The sequence below is a fragment of the Adiantum capillus-veneris genome, chromosome 16, assembly GCF_014529385.1.
Source record: "Adiantum capillus-veneris isolate H3 chromosome 16, ASM1452938v2, whole genome shotgun sequence".
NCBI lineage: Eukaryota > Viridiplantae > Streptophyta > Polypodiopsida > Polypodiales > Pteridaceae > Adiantum > Adiantum capillus-veneris.
The window spans coordinates 61313168-61331499 of NC_140946.1; the positions used below are offsets into that span (position 1 = coordinate 61313168).

At 44.0% G+C, this 18332-nt stretch overlaps 1 protein-coding gene across 1 annotated transcript in view; it reads left to right on the forward strand.

Annotated features, from left to right (window-relative positions):
* The window catches only part of LOC147439145 (uncharacterized), a 144193-nt gene that overhangs the window by 106257 nt on the left and 19604 nt on the right, over positions 1-18332 (forward strand). The gene's annotated exons all lie outside the window — the stretch shown is intronic.

The window sequence follows — 18332 nt, forward strand, 5'->3', positions numbered from 1 at the left end:
TGTTGTAGCAAATGTAGAAGACATGCTTATCTCACGTAGAGATGTCACTGATGCATTGCTAAGTGCAAATGGCCTTACACAGTCTTGGATAGTAGACTCGGGTGCCTCATTTCATGTGACTCCATCTGTGGAGTGTTTTGCTTCTTATCATGCAGGCAAGTATGGCAAGGTTTACCTTGGGGATAACCATGCTTGTGGCATTGAAGGAATGGGCACTGTGCGCTTGGTATTAAACAATGGCCAAGAGTTTATGCTTAAAGATGTCAGGTATGTACCAGGCGCAAGAAGAGTCTATTGTCTGTTGGCCAGATGGATGCACAGGGTTATACAACCATTTTTGCTGGGGGTTCATGGAAGTTGCTTAAGGGATCAATGCTCATTGTCAAGGGATGCAAGAGTGGTACATTGTACTATTTACATGGCAAAGCTTTGCCTGGCAAGTTTCTTGCAGTGGCTGAAGTTGCTTCTCATTTGGAGTTGTGGCACAAAAGACTTGGCCATATGAACCAGAAGGGACTTGATGTGCTCTCCTCTTTGAAGAGGGTTGATGTAAAGGGCACCAAGTTAGATTTCTGTAATGACTGTTTATATGGTAAACAAAAGAAGTCTTCTTATTATTCTGATGTCTCGTGCAAAGCTAATGCTCTTGATTTAATTCACTCCGATGTATGTACAATGCTTGTTAAGTCTTTTGGTGGTGCATTATACTTTGTTACATTCATTGATGATTGGGCATATTTGTTAATGCATTTAAGAGGTTTCATGCTTTTGTGACCACGCAAAAGGGTAGTAAGCTTAAATGTCTGAGATCTGACAATGGGGGGGAGTACACGTCTGCTGAATTTCAGCGTTATTGCGAAGAATATGAGATTAAAAGGGAGTTGACAGCCCCTTATAATCCATATTCTAATGGTGTTGTTGAGAGGTATAATCGTACTTTATGTGAGAGAGTGCGTTGCATGTTGTCCACGGCTAATCTCTCTCATGGGTTTTGGGGAGAGGCTTTGAAAACTGCAGTTCATGTATGCAATTGCTCTCCTAACAGTACGCTGAAAAATGACATTCCAGAGGAGGTTTGGTCTGGCAAACCTGCCTCTTATGATCATTTGAGAGTGTTTGGCTGCGAGGCTTTTGTCCATGTTCGTAATGACTTGAGGACAAAGCTAGATGCCAAGTCCATCGAAGGACTCTTCCAAGGTTATGGGGAAGAGGGTGAAATGGGCTACAGGATATGGTTGCCTCAGTTTAAGAGGGTAGTACGCAGACGAGATGTAGTGTTCAATGAGGCTAAATTGCTAAAAAATGCTACATCTTCTGAAATTGACAAGAAATAGATCAAATTTCAGCCTCTCTTGCCACCTATTGATGCTGAAAAAGAGCCTCACGATACATTACCGCAAGCTGAAATTGATAATCAGCCGGTTAACCTTGAGCCAGAAGAGGTAGGACATGATTTAGATGCTCCAAATGAGGATGGACAGCCACCTGTCATGGCCGAAAATGATTTTCAGCAGCATGAGCATGCTGAAAATGAGTTGCCTCCTGATGTAGAACCTGTGCCTGAGAATGTAGATCATTGGGTGCGCAGGTCTACTCGTGTCAGAAGGTTAATACAGCGCTTTGAGCCCTCTTTGCATCATGTTATGTTGACAGATGAGGGAGAGCCTCTTACGTATAAAGAGGCAAAGACATGTGAGTCAAGCAGTAAGTGGGAGCTTGCAATGCAAGAGGAAATGAAATCCTTGTATGCAAATGATACTTGGGATCTTGTGCCATTGCCTAAAGGGAGAAAGGCTCTTCCTAACAAATGGGTATTCAAAATTAAAATTGTGGATGAAAAACCCAAGTACAAGGCAAGATTGGTTGCAAAAGGATATGCACAGAAAGAAGGAATTGATTTTCAAGAAATCTTTTCTCCCATTGTAAAGCTTACAACTTTACGTGTCCTTTTTGCTCTCGTTGCGGTGCTTGATTTGGAAGTGAATCAAATGGATGTAACGACAACGTTTTCGCACGGTGACATTGAAGAGGACATATGCATGAAACAACCTGAAGGTTTTGTAGTTCCTACATGTGAGGAACTTGTATGCAAACTGAAAAGGTCTCTGTATGGTTTGAGACAATCATCACGGCAATGATATAAGAAGTTTTGACACTTTTATGCTGTTCAAGGCTTTAAACGCAGCCATGCAGATCATTGTTTGTATACAAAAAGGGATGAAGATGGTAGTCCCATCATACTTGTTCTCTATGTTGATGACATGCTGCTTGCCGGGAAACATAAGATTAGTCTTGATGCTCTGAAACATAAGCTAAATTCAACATTTGCTATGAAGGATTTGGGTGATGCAGAGCATATTTTGGGCATGCGTATTAAAAGAGAGAGAAAGCTGAAATTGCTGTTTTTATCTCAAGAAAGGTACATTGCAAAAGTACTTGATAGGTTTAATATGGCTGATGCTAAGCCTCTTGGAGTACCTTTACCTCCATACACTAAGCTTAGCAAAGCAGATTGCCCAAAGGATGAGATAACATTGAAAGCAATGAAGGGAATCCCTTATGCATCAACTTGTGGTTCTCTTATGTATGATATGGTTGGCACTTGTTCTGACATTGCTTATGCAGTGGGAGTTGTTAGTTGATACATGTCGAATCTTGGCAAAGCGCATTGGGAAGTTGTCAAATGCATTCTGAGATATTTGAAAGGTACACAATCAAAGTGTATCTGTTATGGCAAAAGTGACTTAAAGTTGCAGGGATATTGTGATGCAGACATGGCATGTGACATGGATACCACGAAATCTACCAGTGGATATGTATTTGCCATTGTTGGTGGTGCAGTCTCTTGGTGTTCTAGGTTACAGAAAATTGTGGCATTGAGTACTATTGAGGCTGAATATATTTCAGCCACAAAGGCTTCAAAAGAGGCCATTTGGTTGGGCAGATTTGCAAAAGAACTTTGCATGCCTGCTCATACACCCGTGTTGGGTTGTGATAGCCAGAGTGCTGTCTATTTAGCCAAAAATTCCATGTTTCATGCGCGTACCAAACACATAGATGTGCGGTACCACTTCATACGACAAGTATTGGAGGATGGTCTAGTCAGCTTGACTAAGATCCATACACAGGATAACCCTGCAGATGTTCTCACCAAGAGTCTTGCTAAGGCTCAACATGAGCATTGCATACAGCTGGTGGGAGTTGGTTAACTTAAAGGCGTCATTTATGCCTTTAAGTGGGAGGCTGTTGGGTTAAAGGCCTAAATAACCCCTTTTTGTACATTTTTATACTTTGTCCAGGTTCAAGGTTCAATATGAACCTGGACACATTTTTTATAGGTCACTTATAATAAAAGTGGGAAAACCCAAAACTCACTTATTGAGTTTTCCCCAAAAACTTGAGCTCTCTCTCTCTCTCTCCCTCTTCGTTCTGCTAACGCCTCCCTTCTGCAGCACAGTGTCTCCGCTTCAAGCCTCAAGGCCTGCACATCTTCGTGTGCTCTATCACTTGCACACACCGCCGTGCGCTCATCACATTTAAGAAGATCTCGTTCAAAGAACAGATTGAGCGGTTTACCTTGGGACTTCCTACAGAGATCCGAGATCATTGCTTAGAGGAAAAGTCAGATTTCATTTAGGAATCGATGAGTCATGCATAACGGGGTTTTGCCATTTACTCAGGCAGTTTGACTTACCCCACAGATGAGACCATGACGCAGGGAACCGAACAGACTTCTAACAATGAAAGTAGAGAGAAGAAGAGTAACCCATAACAGAAAGAAAAGGATGCACGACCCCAGCTCACTCTTCGAGAGAGGGTCAGCTATATCAAAGAGGGGAAGTGATTTGGATGCGGAGAAACTGGGCATATCTCCGCGAAGTGCCCTAAAAAGGCATCAAATGAATAGGATGAAGAAAGGTGAGAGAGTTCGAAAGCAGCTGAGGAACGTGGCAGAAAAGGCAGATGAAAGAAAAACTGGTACCACATTGCGTGGGGCCCGAACCAAATCAATGAATGAAAGTACAAAATTTTGTTGCGTTTAGGGCAAAGTGAAAGATCAAGAAGCCCTCTTTTTCTTTGACGAAGGAGCCAAGGCCAACTCCTTTTGGCAGCTCGATTTAGAATTACGCCCAAGAGACTGAGGCCACAGGCGGAGGTAGTTCTAGCGGCACCCGTACGGGATGTTGCCATTACACCGATCATTGGCAACTTCGTTTGCAATGTCAGGGGTATTTGGGACACGAGGATTTCTACGTAATTCCCTTGGGAGGTTGTGACGTCCTACTCGAAATCCCTGGTACCACAAGAACAACGCCGTGGTTGACAACCGGGTCGAGAAAGAAACTTTGACAAATGAAGGGCACGGACATTGTACTTGATGAAATTCAAATTCTTTACTTTCTAGAAAGGACTGAATGATGATTGAAGGTCGAATATGTTTTGACCTCGAAAAAGAACGCCAAGATTTTCTCCACACTCATGCCGATTGCTTTTGAGAGGGCCTGCCAGGTGACTTGCCACTAGCTCGACCTGCGGATCATACCATTGATCTGATACCTGGAAATACACCACCGAACCGGCCACCTTACCGTGTGAGCCGAACCCAAAGATACCCTGTTTGGGACACATTGTCTCAGCAGCAGGAGTGCAGATGGACCCGGCCAAGATAGAGACTATCTGTGATTGGCCCGATTTGAAGAATGTCTATGAAGTTCGAAGTTTCTTGGGCTTATGTTCTTACTACCGACGGTTCATCAGAAAGTTTGCAGAGGTTGCTTACCGCCTTTGCATTTGTTGACTTAGAAAGGAGTTCTTTTCTTGTGGAACCCACAGAGGTGAATGCCTTTCAGAAATTGAAACAGAATTTGATAAGAGGACCAATTTTAACTTTGCCAGATTTGCAAAAGTCGTTTGAATTATAATGTGATACTTGTGGTTGTAGTTCGGATGCGGTCTTAATGCATTAAGGCCACGTCATTGTCTATGAGAACCGATTGTTTTCAAGGCCGAAATTGACAAAATAGATATGTGAGAGAGAGCTTTTGGTGGTTATCCATGCTCTTACTCAGTGGCAAGATTACCTACTCGGAGCCGATTTTACGGTTTTCGCAGATGGTTAGAGTTTACGCTACTTCTCGTCACAGAAGCAGCTAACGGAAAAGTAGATGCGGTGGGCAAACATCTGGTCACACTTTTACTTCCGGATTGTCCATGTGTAGGGACAAAAGAAATTGGTGGTAGATACTTTTCCTGTAAGCCGTTGGTTCTGGCTATTTCCGCGATACATCATTAAGCTTCGAGGATATGGTCGGTGAGTACGCCACATATATAGATTTTTACAGATGTATTCAGTTGAATACAGAATGGGGAGATAGTAGTGGAATATTCCATTTAGAATGGCTACTTGATAAAGAAAACGATGTTGTGCATTACACATCCGTTGAGGGAAAAGGTTTTAACCGAAGGCCACTGTCCACCTTTTACGGGTCACCGCGGCATTGTTACCACCTTGAATGGTATGGAGGCATACTTTTGTTTGGCCGAGACTCAAGAGAGACGTGGACGATTTTGTACGCAGTTGCTTGGTATGCCAGAAGATCAAGTTTTGACGGGCATAAAACACAGGGATTGTTACAGCCTTTACCCATACCCACCCGCCCCTGGAAAAGTATTGCAATGGATTTCATTTTTGATCTCCTGAAAACACAGTGTGGGCACGATTGTTTATTGCCCAGATCTTCAGATTTATGTGGCATGCCTGAGACAGTTGTCTCCAACAGGGACCCTAGGTTCACGATTTTGTTTAGACGGCTATTTGGGAGAACATTGTCACGCGGTTGCAGTTCTCGTCATCATTCCACCCGCAAACTGACAGGCAATCAGAGATTGCTAATTCAGTGGTACTGAATTTATTGAAGTCTTACATCTCGGATTAGAAGACTACATGGGAAAGGTTTTTACCTTTGGTGGAATTTGCCTACAAAAACACGATTAACTCTTTGATGGGGAAGGTGCCATTTGAGATTATTGACTTGGCTACGAAGGTTTCACCCTTCCTTAGCAAGAAAGATAAGATTGTTCTTTGAAGCCGACCAGTTCACGAGGGACTTGGACTTGGTCCGGAAGCTTTGGAGAAATCTCGGAAAAAGGCAGCAGATCGCTATTGTCGCGATTTGAAATTGAAGGAGAACGATTGGGTGCTCTTACATTTTGAGAAGGCACGCCTGAGAAAGAAAAAGGAAAAGGAGAGGCTTTTTTTGCCAAAGCTTAGTATATGGCACTACGGACCTTTCCAGATCAACGAAAAGATAAATGATGTCTCCTTCCGACTGAAGCTGCCCGAAACTTGGAAAATTCACAATGTTTTTCATGTGAGTCTCTTGAAGCCTTTTGAAGGCTATGTACCCGATGATGGGGAGCTTGATAAGCAACTCAAAGTGGAAGAAAACGAGCAGATACCCGTTCCAGAACAGAGATTGGCACAAAAAGATAGAAAGATAAAAGGTAAAGCGATAAGACGGTTCTTGGTTCAATTCAAGACCTACTCCGCATTGGATGCGAAGTGAATGGAGGAGGAGGACTTGGCAAATACTTCTCGGATTGTGAATCTTTACGTTGAAGCATTGGTTTAGCATAGTCTATCCTAAATGGAACCCCGAATTCAGCTTGGGCAGAATCTGGTGCAGTGGATATGCACAAGAGGGGAGTCGCTCCACTCCTTTGTCAACAGATTGCCCCGATTTTTGATACTAAAGTCACTGATGTCTCTTTGAGTTTCAGGGATGCTATGAGCTGACAGTATTTTGTTGTAATGACTTTATGAACTGGAATTCCCGAACATGATACTGACTTGTTCTTGAAGTGCAGGAGCTGATAGACGAACTGACTGCAGCATTTTGGTATGAATGATCTCGATAGACATGGTTGCAATAGGGATTAGTCAATAGGGCATCTATGAGGTCCTGAGTGGATCTAGATGCAATTGCTAATTGCATTGCCGATAAGTCATGGTCTGAGATCCGAATGAATGTTGAATGTCACAAAGTGATAACGTGGTTGCCCCGCTCTACAAGAAACCCTAACCCTAAAATCAAAAACCCTAATTTTGTTGAAACCCTAACCCTAAAATCAAAAACTCTAATTCTGTTGTAAACCCTAACCCTAAAAGGTTGCAAAAAATGTTGAAGTGACAAATGCTGACGTTGTTGGCCGTACGGATGACACATGGCAGCAGTACAGAACCTTGTGATTTGCGGCGCTTTTTGCGAAGATTTAGGGTAGCTTTTGAGCAATGCTTTTTCTACGCAATTGTTGAGAGAGAGAGAGAGAGAGAGAGAGAGAGAGAGAGAGAGAGAGAGAGAGAGAGAGAAATCATCCTTTTGCTTTTTGTTTGCAAGCAAGAGAGAGGAAGAACCTTTGCTTTATTTTCCCAAAGCTTTTAAGGCTTTTGATTTTCAGCTTTTGGGGCTCTGCTTTTAGCAACCCTTGTACCTTTAATTATGTGAGTAGACCTCTCACAACTCAGAGCATCTGGACGCAAAGTCTGAGTGTGAGCGCCTGCTGCCGCACTGTTGTACTTTGAACTCAGATTAATACAAAAAGAAATACCAAAAGGGGCGCCAGTCTTTGGGGCCAATATCTCTAGGCACGGAACTCCGCCGGGCCAGTGTCGAATATATTGCGAACTGTGAACTGTTTTGAAGTGGTTATTTGGTGCTGTCGTGGTAGATTCTTGACTTGGAGTGTCCAAGTCTGTTACAGTGGTATCCAAGGTTGCGTACGTACGGATCCGTACAGTACGGTACAGCCGTACGGTACGGTTCCGTACGTACGGGTAGACAATGTACTTTTTTTTCCCGCACAATTTTTTTTTTTTGCTTTTTTTTTTTTTAAAGGGACATCTTTCCATTAGTATCTGGATTTTAGACGTATTCAATCGAATACAGAATGGGGAGGTAGTAGCGGGATATTCCATTCGGAATGGCTACTTGATGAAGAAAACGTTGTTGTGCGTTACACAGCCACTGAGATTGTTTTTAGGAACCAGATTGAAGCAGTATCTAATGGATGTTTGAAGTAGTATCTATGTCTAGACTCTATGTAGAGTATGTATAGGCTGAAAAAGGCTAAAGTCACTATTCTTTTTGTTGTTACAAATGTTACGTACTGGTCACGTACCTTAAAGGCCGATCCGTACAGAAGTACGTATCTTATGTATTGATTACGTACCGTACACTGTGTACCTTTCCACCTTGGTGGTATCAGAGCACGACTGATTTCTCTTCTACGGGAAATCCGATCCCTAATTTTTTTCCCGCGGCCCCTATGGCTTCAGGCAAGGATCAGTCGACTTCCTCTGCATCCGGAGATGCGGGAAGGGATCACAACAAAGATTCGCGCGATGAGTATGGCCTGTAAAGTGTGAGCTTTGTCCTAAAGTGAGTCAAGGAGAAGAGAGTGGATTTATCCCACATGTTGTGGAGCAAGGTTGTAGAGCTACTTAAAGCTCATTTCATGAATGAATAAACAACAACTCCATTTTGCACTACATGCTTGTCTATGGTGAGCTTGTGCTAAGCTAAGTCAATACTCAAGATTGTGTTTATGAGTCCAAGCTAATTCTATTTTGGAACCTAATTCACTGGAGTGATAATCTTGCTTACACACACTCACGCATTGACGCTATGTTTCTCTTTCATCCACCCTAGCTAGCACGATCCCATTCCTAACATATGGTATCAAAGCTTTAGGTTATGCTAGCTATAGCTAGATTTGTCATCATGCATTAGTGTGTGTTAATCATTAGCATCTCCATTAGATCGATTAGCATTTCATTGTTACGGCCCATTGACATTTTCATAACTAGTTGCATCTCACTAATTAAGCACTAATCTAGTTATGTGTGGGCATGTCCTTGACACACCCAAGAGGCCACTACCCTCCATGGCTAGATAGGCTTGATTAGGGAGAAGATTAGTATCCAATTTTTTGCATGCTCTAGTCATTTTTTGTCCTAGTTTGCACCTTCAATTAATCCCTCCACTTTTGCAATCACCTAACAATATTGAGCTCATTTCAAAGTGCTCACTTCGAGCTTTCCATAGAACCTTCAAGCTCTGCAATCAGAGCCCGAGAACTCCATTAAACTCACCCTCAAAATTGCCTATATTTAGGTGTGTGTGTGTGTGTGGAAGCCTGCTAGCTCGAGTTTAACAGCCTGTTTTTCGGAGCTTTTCCACAAGCAAGGCTCGTGGGCTTGTTGGCTAGCCCAAATTAGGCAACTTATTGTTGGCATTGAGGTCTCGGCGTCAAATACCCTTGCCCAAATTTGGGGAGAGCGGGCAAACCTGAAAAGGCACATCAAAACCAATTTTGAAGGTTGGCGGGTTCGTTGGGGAGTGCTCACACGCATAAGCTTTTTCGACTGTTGCCCGGACTGCCCCCGCCTGCCCGGATAAGCTGCCTGCTGCCCGGCCTGACCCCGCCTGCCCGCGCGTGCCCAATTATGCCCCACCTGCCTCGGCGCTTGACAAGCGTGCTTTCCCACAGTTTTTCAAATGCCACTAGTTTCTTAAAACCTTACTCCCACGGACTGACTACCAGCAGCATCGAGCACTCCAAGAGGCCCAAAGCCCCCCCCCCCCCCCCCCAAGCCCGTTACCATGCATTGTTCCCACTGTGTGGCCAATTCTCCCAAGCCCACAAAGGCAACCATTCTCTTTGACATTCAAAGGCGGCCTCAAGCACTAAAGAAGAAAGGTAGAAGACGCTTCTTCGAGTATACAAAGCTTTTAAAAGGAGCTCCAAAGGTATCCAAAGCCAACTTCAAAGGCTCATTCCAATCATCAAAGAAGAACTCAAGGCTGTGAAGGGTGACTTCACCTCGAGTGAAGAGGTACTTCACATTCAGAGAGTTTTATTAAGAAGACATTAAAATTGAAATCTTGCAGCCAAGCACAACAATTTCTTGCAATGTATGCAATTATATTTGTCTACATGGATGACATTATGTGCTTTTGTAATGGGATAGACATTGGCATTGAAGAGTCTCCAAATTGCTAAAATCTCTCTATGTGTGAAGATTTTGTGACAAAGTGTATGAGAAACACTGCATGCTTGGGCTCTCGGAGTATGACCAAGATCGAAGAGAAAGCATTAATTTTTTGCATAAACCTTTTCATAGGATATTTTAGCATATTGTTGCATGTCATTATGACGCATGGAATAAGCTTGATTGCACAACAGAAAGGGGGACAGAAGCACTCGTTCGAGGGGAGGATACGAAGTCAGACCATGAAGCAGTTGAAAGCAACAGCAGAAGCAACGAAGGCAAGAGACCTGACAGAGGATCAGCTCACATAGTAAAAAACAAAAAGGATGAAGACGAGAGCAACGTTGTCTTTTATGAAGACCCATTGCAAACTCTCTAATTGTAGGGGAGGACTTTTTCTTGTGTGGACATCACCATCCTTTGTGGATTTTATCATCTTATGTGGATATCACCATCCTTTGTGGACTTTATTTTCTTGTGTGGATATCACTATCCTATGTGGATTTTGTTAGCCTGTGTGGATCATGCATCTCTAGAATCTTGTCTTAGTCCAAACCTCAAGGGGAGGATTGTAAAGTGTGAGTCAAGGAGAAGAGAGTGGATTTATCCCACATGCTGTGGAGCAAGGCTGTAGAGCTACTTAAATCTCATTTCATGAATGAATAAACAACTCCTCCATTTTGCACTACATGCTTGTCTATGGTGAGCTTGTGCTAAGCTAAGTCAATACTCAAGATTGTGTTTATGAGTCTAAGCTAATTCTATCTTGGAACCTAATTCACTTGAGTGATAATCTTGCTTACACACACATCACGCATTGACGCTATGTTTCTCTTTCATCCACCCTAGCTAGCACGATCCCATTCCTAACATGGCCCGCCTCGGCCTACTCAGGCGGAGCGTCAAGAGATGGAGAACCGACAATTGATCGGCGATGCAACAAAGATGATGCTTAATTTTGCCAAGGATCCGAAAATGGCAAAATATATGAGCAAGACCTCTCTGGAGGAGGTGCACACGCAGTGGCAGAAAACCACACCACCACCCCCAAAACCCGCTCTCAAGAAACCTTCTGTTCCCAAGAAGTATACAGAGAAGGAATTAGAAGAGGTGGTGGATGCACGACTTGCTCAGCTTTTTGACACGCAAAACAATGCTGAAAAGCATAGCAAAAAGCAGAAGAAAGGCGCTGACTTCTTGGGTTATTTGGGTTGTCAGTCTACCTTTGAAAAAGCAAGAAAACAAAAGAAGCATGTTCGATTCGAAGAAGTATCCAGTTCTTCTTCCTCTTCTTCTTCTAACAGTTCTTCTAGCTCATCTGACTCGAGCAAAGAAGATAGAAAAGGCAAAAAGCGAAGCAAGAAACAACGCTTCGGAAAGGGCAAGAAAAAGGCAAATAAGTCTAAATCTCGTCCCGTGAGTGACAGTTCTTCAGAGGACTCGTCTTCAGATAGTTCAGACTGTGATGAGAGTAACTTTTATGCAAAGAAGAAGAATTTTTACAAAGCCAACCAGTATGACTTTCTTGAAGACAAAAGCAAGAAAGTCCGAGAGTTTAAGGAAGCTGGACAGTCAATTAAATTTGACACGTTTTCGGGATATAGAGATGCTTCGAAGGCTTTGTCTTTTGTACAACAGGTTGACATCGCTTTTGCGGGAGGACGTTGCTCAGAGCACTCTAAGTTTCGGAGAGCTGCCTCTTACTTTAAGGGGAATGCTCGAACTTGGTGGTCCACGCTTCTATTAAGCAAGACTACGCCAATTAAATGGTTGAAATTCAAGAGGCTTTTTATTTCTTCTTGGTTGACTCGAGAGTATGAACGGGATATTCGAACTGCTTGGAACCATCTTCGGATGACCAAGAAAGATACAGTGGACGCTTATTGCGAGAGACTATGGAGTTGGTTTCTACCCGCCTCTTCATTTAAGAAGACCTCGGTCAAGGAGCAGATTGAGCGGTTTACCTTGGGTCTCCCTACAGAGATCCGAGATCATTGCTTGGAAAAGAAGTCAGCTTTTATTCAAGAGTTGACGAGTCATGCGAAATGGGGTTTTGCCATTCACTCTGGCAGTCGGACTTACCCCACCGATGAGATCATGACACAAAGAGCTGAACATACTTCGACAAATGAAAGTAGAAAGAGAGAGCAGGTCAGAAAAGAAAGATGCACGACCCAATCTTACTCCTCAGGAGCGGGCTCGCTTCATCAGGGAGGGGAAGTGCTTTAAATGCGAGGAAACTGAACATATCTCCGTGAAGTGCCCAAAAAAGGCACTGAAAGAACAAAATGACAAGGACGACGAAAAGTCTGAGAGTTTGAGAGCAGTTGAGGAACGTGTAAGAAAAGGTAAGATGAAAATAGGACCGGTTCCAGATTGCGTGGGTACCAATCCCAGCACGTTGGACGAAAGTACAGAACTTTGCCGAGCTAGGGGCAAAGTGAAAGACCAAGAAGCCCTCATCTTCTTTGATGGAGGAGCCAAGGCCAACTTCATTTCACCCGAATTGGCGGCGCGGCTCCAGATCACTCCCGATCGGATGGGACCACTTGCGGAGGCAGTTCTAGCGACACCCGACAGGGATGTAGCCATTACACCTGTCATTGGCAAACTTCGGTTGCATTGTCAAGGGTATTTGGGGCATGAGGCCTTTTACACAATGCCTTTGGAAGGTTGTGATGTTCTCTTGGGAATTCCCTGGTACCACAAGAACAACGCCGTGGTCGATTATCAAGTGAGGAATGCGACATTGACTACAGAGAAGGGCAAAACCATTGTACTTGACATTAAACTTAAGGGCGAGTCTATCCCCCGATTGCTTCTCAGAGGGCGTGCCAGGCGAGTTACCACCTACTCGTCCTGAAGATCATACCATTCATCTGATTCTTGGAAGCACACCACCGAACCGGCCACCTTATGTGTGAGCCGAGTACAGAATGAAGAGATTATGAACCAAGTGAAAGACCTCTTGGAAAAGGGTCTTGTCAAACCTAGTACTTCACCGTATTGCTCTCCAGTGTTGTTGGTTTTGAAGAAAGACGGATCTTGGAGAATGTGCATTGATTATAGAGCTCTCAACAAAATCACCATCAAGAACAGATTTCCGATTCCTAGGATCGATGATATACTCGATAGATTATTGGGATCCTCGTGATTTAGCAGGATTGATTTGAAGAGTGGATATCATCGGATCAGAATCGCGCCGGGAGATGTCTACAAGACAGCCTTTCGGACGACTTTTGGGTTATTTGAGTTTTTGGTGATGGCTTTTGGCTTAACCAATGCTCCGGTGACATATAACCGGATGATGGACAGGATTTTTCGACAGTGCAGGCTATTTGTTGGCACTTTCTTTGACGATATCACTGTTTTCTCCAAGAATGAGGCAAAACATAGAGATCATCTGCTTCAGGTCTTTCAGGCATTACGAGATCACAAGTTAGTGATTAATGCAAAGAAAAGTGAATTTTACCTACCAGAGATACACTTTTTGGGACACATTGTGTCAACAGCAGGAGTGCAAATGGATCCGGCCAAGATAGAGACTATCCGTGATTGGCCCGATTTGAAGAATGTCCATGAAGTTAGAAGCTTCTTGGGATTGTATTCGTACTACAGACGGTTCATTCAAAAGTTTGCAGAGGTTGCTTCTCCTTTGTATATCTTGACACAGAAAGGAGTCCCTTTCTCATGGGGACCCACAGAGGTGATTGCCTTTCAGACATTGAAAGAGAAATTGACTACGGGACCAATTTTGGAAGTCATTTGAAGTACGTTGTGATGCTTGTGGTCGTAGTCTGGGTGCGGTCTTAATACAAGAAGGCCATGTCATTGCTTACGAGAGCCGATTGTTCTCAAGGCCGGAAATGACAGCACAGATTTATGAGAAAGAGCTTTTGGCGGTTATCCATGCTCTTACTCAGTGACGGCACTACCTACTGGAAGCAGAGTTTACTGTCTTTACATACCATCAGAGTTTGTGCTACTTCTTGTCACAGAAGCGCTTTCGAAAAAGCAGACGCCGTGGGCGAATATCTTGTCACAGTTTCACTTCCAGATTGTCCATGTTCAGGGACAGAAGAATGTGGTGGCAGATGCTTTGTCTCAGAAGCCGTTGGTTTTGGCTATTTCCGCGATACATCATAGGAGCTTCGAGGATATGGTCGACCAGTAAGCCACAGATCCGGATTTTACAGACGTTTTCACACGGATACGGGATGGGGAGAGAGCAGCGGGATATTCCATTCGGGATGGCTACTTGATGAGGAAAACCATGTTGTGTGTTACACAGCCGTTAAGGGTAAAGGTTATGACCGAATGCCACTGTCCACATTTTATGTGTCACCGCGGCATTGCTACCACCATGAAAGGGGTAGAGAGATACTTCTTTTGGCGAGACTCAAGAAGGATGTGGAAGAGTTTGTGCGCAGTTGCTTGGTATGCCAGAAGGTCAAGTTTGACAGGCATAAAGCACAGGGATTGTTATAGCCTTTGCCCATACCCACCCGCCCCTGGGAAAGTAATGCAATGGATTTCATTTTTGATCTCCCGAGAGCAGAGAGTGGTCACGATGGTATCTGGACTATTATTGACAGATTTAGCAAATAGGCTCATTTCATTCCAGTGAAGAAAACAGTCAAGCCGGATCACTTAGCGATACTGTTTGTGGCCCAGATTTTCAGATTACATGGCATGCTTGAGACGATTGTCTCCGACAGGAACCCCAGATTTACAAGCTTGTTTTGGAAGGCAATTTGGGAGAACATTGGCATGCGGTTGCAGTTCTAGTCATCTTTCCACCCGCAGACTGACGTGCAATCTGAGATTGCTAATTCAGTGGTTTTCATATCTCAAATCAGAAGACTCAATGGGGAAAGTATCTACCGTTGGTGGAATTTGCCTACAATAACACGATACACTCTTCGACGGGGCCATTTGAGATTGTTGAAGGTGCTGCGAAGGTTCCACCCTTCCTAAGCACGAAAAATAAGATTTTTGAAGCGGATGAATACACGCGCATCTTAGATACGGCTTTTGCCAGGTCCGGGAAGCTTTGCAGAAATCTCAAGAACGACAGAAAAAGGCAGGTGATTGCCATCGTCGCGATTTGAAATTGAAGGAGGATGATTGGGTGCTTTTACGTTTTGAGAAGGCACGCCTGAGAAAGAAGAAGGGAAAGGAGAGGCTTTTTCCAAAGCTTAGTATGCGATACTATGGAACTTTCCAGATTTCCGAAAAGATCAATGATGTCTCCTTCTAACTGAAACTGCCTGACACTTGGAGGATTTACAATGCATTTCATGTGAGTCTCTTGAAACCTTTTAAAGGTAATGTGCCTGATGATGGGGAGCCCGATGAGCAACCCGAAGTGGAGGAAAACGAGGAGATCCTTGTTCCTGAACAGATTTTGGCACATAAGGACACAAAGAATGAGGGTAAAGTAAGAAGGCGGTTCTTGGTTAAATTCAAGAACTATCCTACATTGGATGCGAAGTGGATGGAGGAGGAGGACCTAGTAGATACTCCTAAGATTGTGAACCTTTACCTTAAAGCTTTTGGTTTAGCATAGTCTACTCCAAATGGAACCCAAAATTCAACTTGGCTGTAGATCTGGTGCAGTGGGATGCACAAGAGGGGAGTTACTCCGCTCCTTTGTCAACAGATGCCTGGATTTTTGTATACTAGAGTCATTGATGTCTCTTTGAGCTTCAGGGATACTGAGAGCTGACAGTATTCTGTTGTATGACTTTATGAAATGAAATTCGGGAATATGAAACTGATTTGTTCTTGACTTGTTTAAGTACAGGAACTGATAGACGAAATGACTGCAGCGTTTTGGTCTAACTAATCTCGAATAGACATGGTTGCAGTAGGGGTTAGTCAATCGGGCATCGATGAGGTCCCGATTGGATCTAGATACGATTGCTAGCTACATTGCCGATAAATCATGGTAAGATCCGAATGAATGTTGAATGTCATGTGATGTCCTGTGATGCCAAGTGATGTGACTGTCGATTAGTAGATGTGCTAGATGAGTGTTCCTAGTACGTAGGTACTAACAGTCAGTGTCTGCTAAGACGATTTATGGTCTCTGTCTGTTTTGCAGGCGTAATCGAGGGCGATTATAATGCTTTCAAGAGGGAGGTATGTCACAAAGTGATGACGTGGTTGCCCGCTCTACAGGAAACCCTAACCCTAAAATCAAAAACCCTAATTTTGCTTAAACCCTAATTTTGTTGTAAATCCTAACCCTAAAAGGCTGCAAAAAATGCTAAAGTGGCAAATGCTGACGTGGTTGGCCGTACGGATGACACATGGCAACAGTACGGAACCCCGTGATTTGCAGCGCTTTTTGCGGAGATTTAGGGCAGCTTTTGAGCACTGCTTTTTCTACGCAATTGTTAGAGAGAGAGATAAAACATCCTTTTGCTTTTTGTTTACAAGCAAGAGAGAGGAAAAACCTTTGCTTCATTTTTCCAAAGCTTTTAAGGCTTTTGATTTTCAGCTTTTGGGGCTCTGCTTTTAGCAACCCTTGTACCTTTAATTATGTGAGTAGACCTCTCACAACTCAGAGCATCTGGACGCAAAGTCTGAGTGTGAGCGCCTGCTGCCGCACTGTTGTACTTTGAACTCAGATTAATACAAAAAGAAATACCAAAAGGGGCGCCAGTCTTTGGGGCCAATATCTCTAGGCACGGAACTCCGCCGGGCCAGTGTCGAATATATTGTGAACTGTGAACTGTTTTGAAGTGGTTATTTGGTGCTGTCGTGGTAGATTCTTGACTTGGAGTGTCCAAGTCTGTTACATTGGATGTGATTTGTCATGTGATGTCTAGTGATGTCCTATGATGTCATGTGATGTGACTGTCGATTTGGTACATGTGCTAGATGTGTGTTCCTAGTGCGCCGTTACTAACAGTCAGTGTCTGCTAAAACGGCAATTACAATGCTTTCAGGAGGGGTGTGTGTCACAAACTGGTGATGTGACTGCTAGTTGCCCAATACACACACACACACACACACACCCTCTCTTGCAGGAACCCCGGCTGGAACGACGACGTGGCTGCATAGTACGGACAGGCCCGCAATTTGCGGCGCTGATCACGAAAATCCGTACAGCTGCGTGGCAGCTTTGCGTGGGCAGATTTTACGGCAGTTTTGGCTACTGCTTTTGGCTACGCAATTTGCAAGAGAAAGATTGAGAGAGCTTTTGCTTTATTTGCTCAAGAGAGCTTGTGGGAGAGAGAACATGCTTTTGATTTTGAAGCTTTTGGGCACTGCTTTTAGCATCCCTTGTAAACCTATTTAGTAGTGGCTTGGGGTCTCACTTCTCAAAGCACCTGGATGCATAGTCTGAGAGAGAGTCCTGACCACTCCCTTGTACTTTGAGTTGCAGACTAATACAAAAAGAAATACCGAAAGGGGCGCCAGTCTTTGGGGCCAATATCTGTAGGCACGGAACTGCACCGGGCCAGTGTCGAATCAATTGTGAACTGTGATCTGTTTTGAAGTGAATTCTTGTGGTGTCGCTTCTCGACTTGGAGTGTCCAAGTCTGTTACAGTATGGTAAGGAAATGATCTCTGTAATGTGACATCTTCCGTTGAAGGGGAGATGTGATCCAAGTATGTCTGATACATAGCTGCCAGAGATCCTATCGGAGCACTATGTTTCTCTTGCTACGTGGGGGTGAGCCGGGGTCATACTGGAACGGTGGCAAGTTCTCAAGTTCAAGGCCATGTGGTCCGAACCATGCTCTGACCTGGGTGTACCAAGCTCTGTCATAACCAGACTCTGCTATTTGTATGCCCGCCTCGAAAGCTCGCTGTGTGAGTCTAACAGCTGGGAGATCTCTCACACTCTCGATAAAGCAGATCGTTTGAAAGAGTGCCTCCACTACCATGGGGGGTTTGGGCGGGGGGGGGGGGGGTAGCAAGCTTTGGCCTGATGATGTCCTCGGGCACTTTGTGCTTGCCTCGAAACAAGCGGAAGATCATATATATCTGTGGTCTCTCGACCTGTGCCCACTGGCTATCTGTCAGCCCGGGTGCCCACACTAGTGCTGCATACATTAGGGCTGGGGTGACAGCACTTCACTTAGACATGGTTTACCCATTTGAACTTTGGAAAGTCAAGGAGTAGGTACCTAACTGCAAGTGTGCACTGCTATTTTTTTAAGGGGCTGTATTAAAAATATCACATGGTCCTAAACATCTTGGACATACTCCTGGTCAGATTGTAGGATTACTGATAAGAATCTCTGGCATGCGGCATTGATCGCTT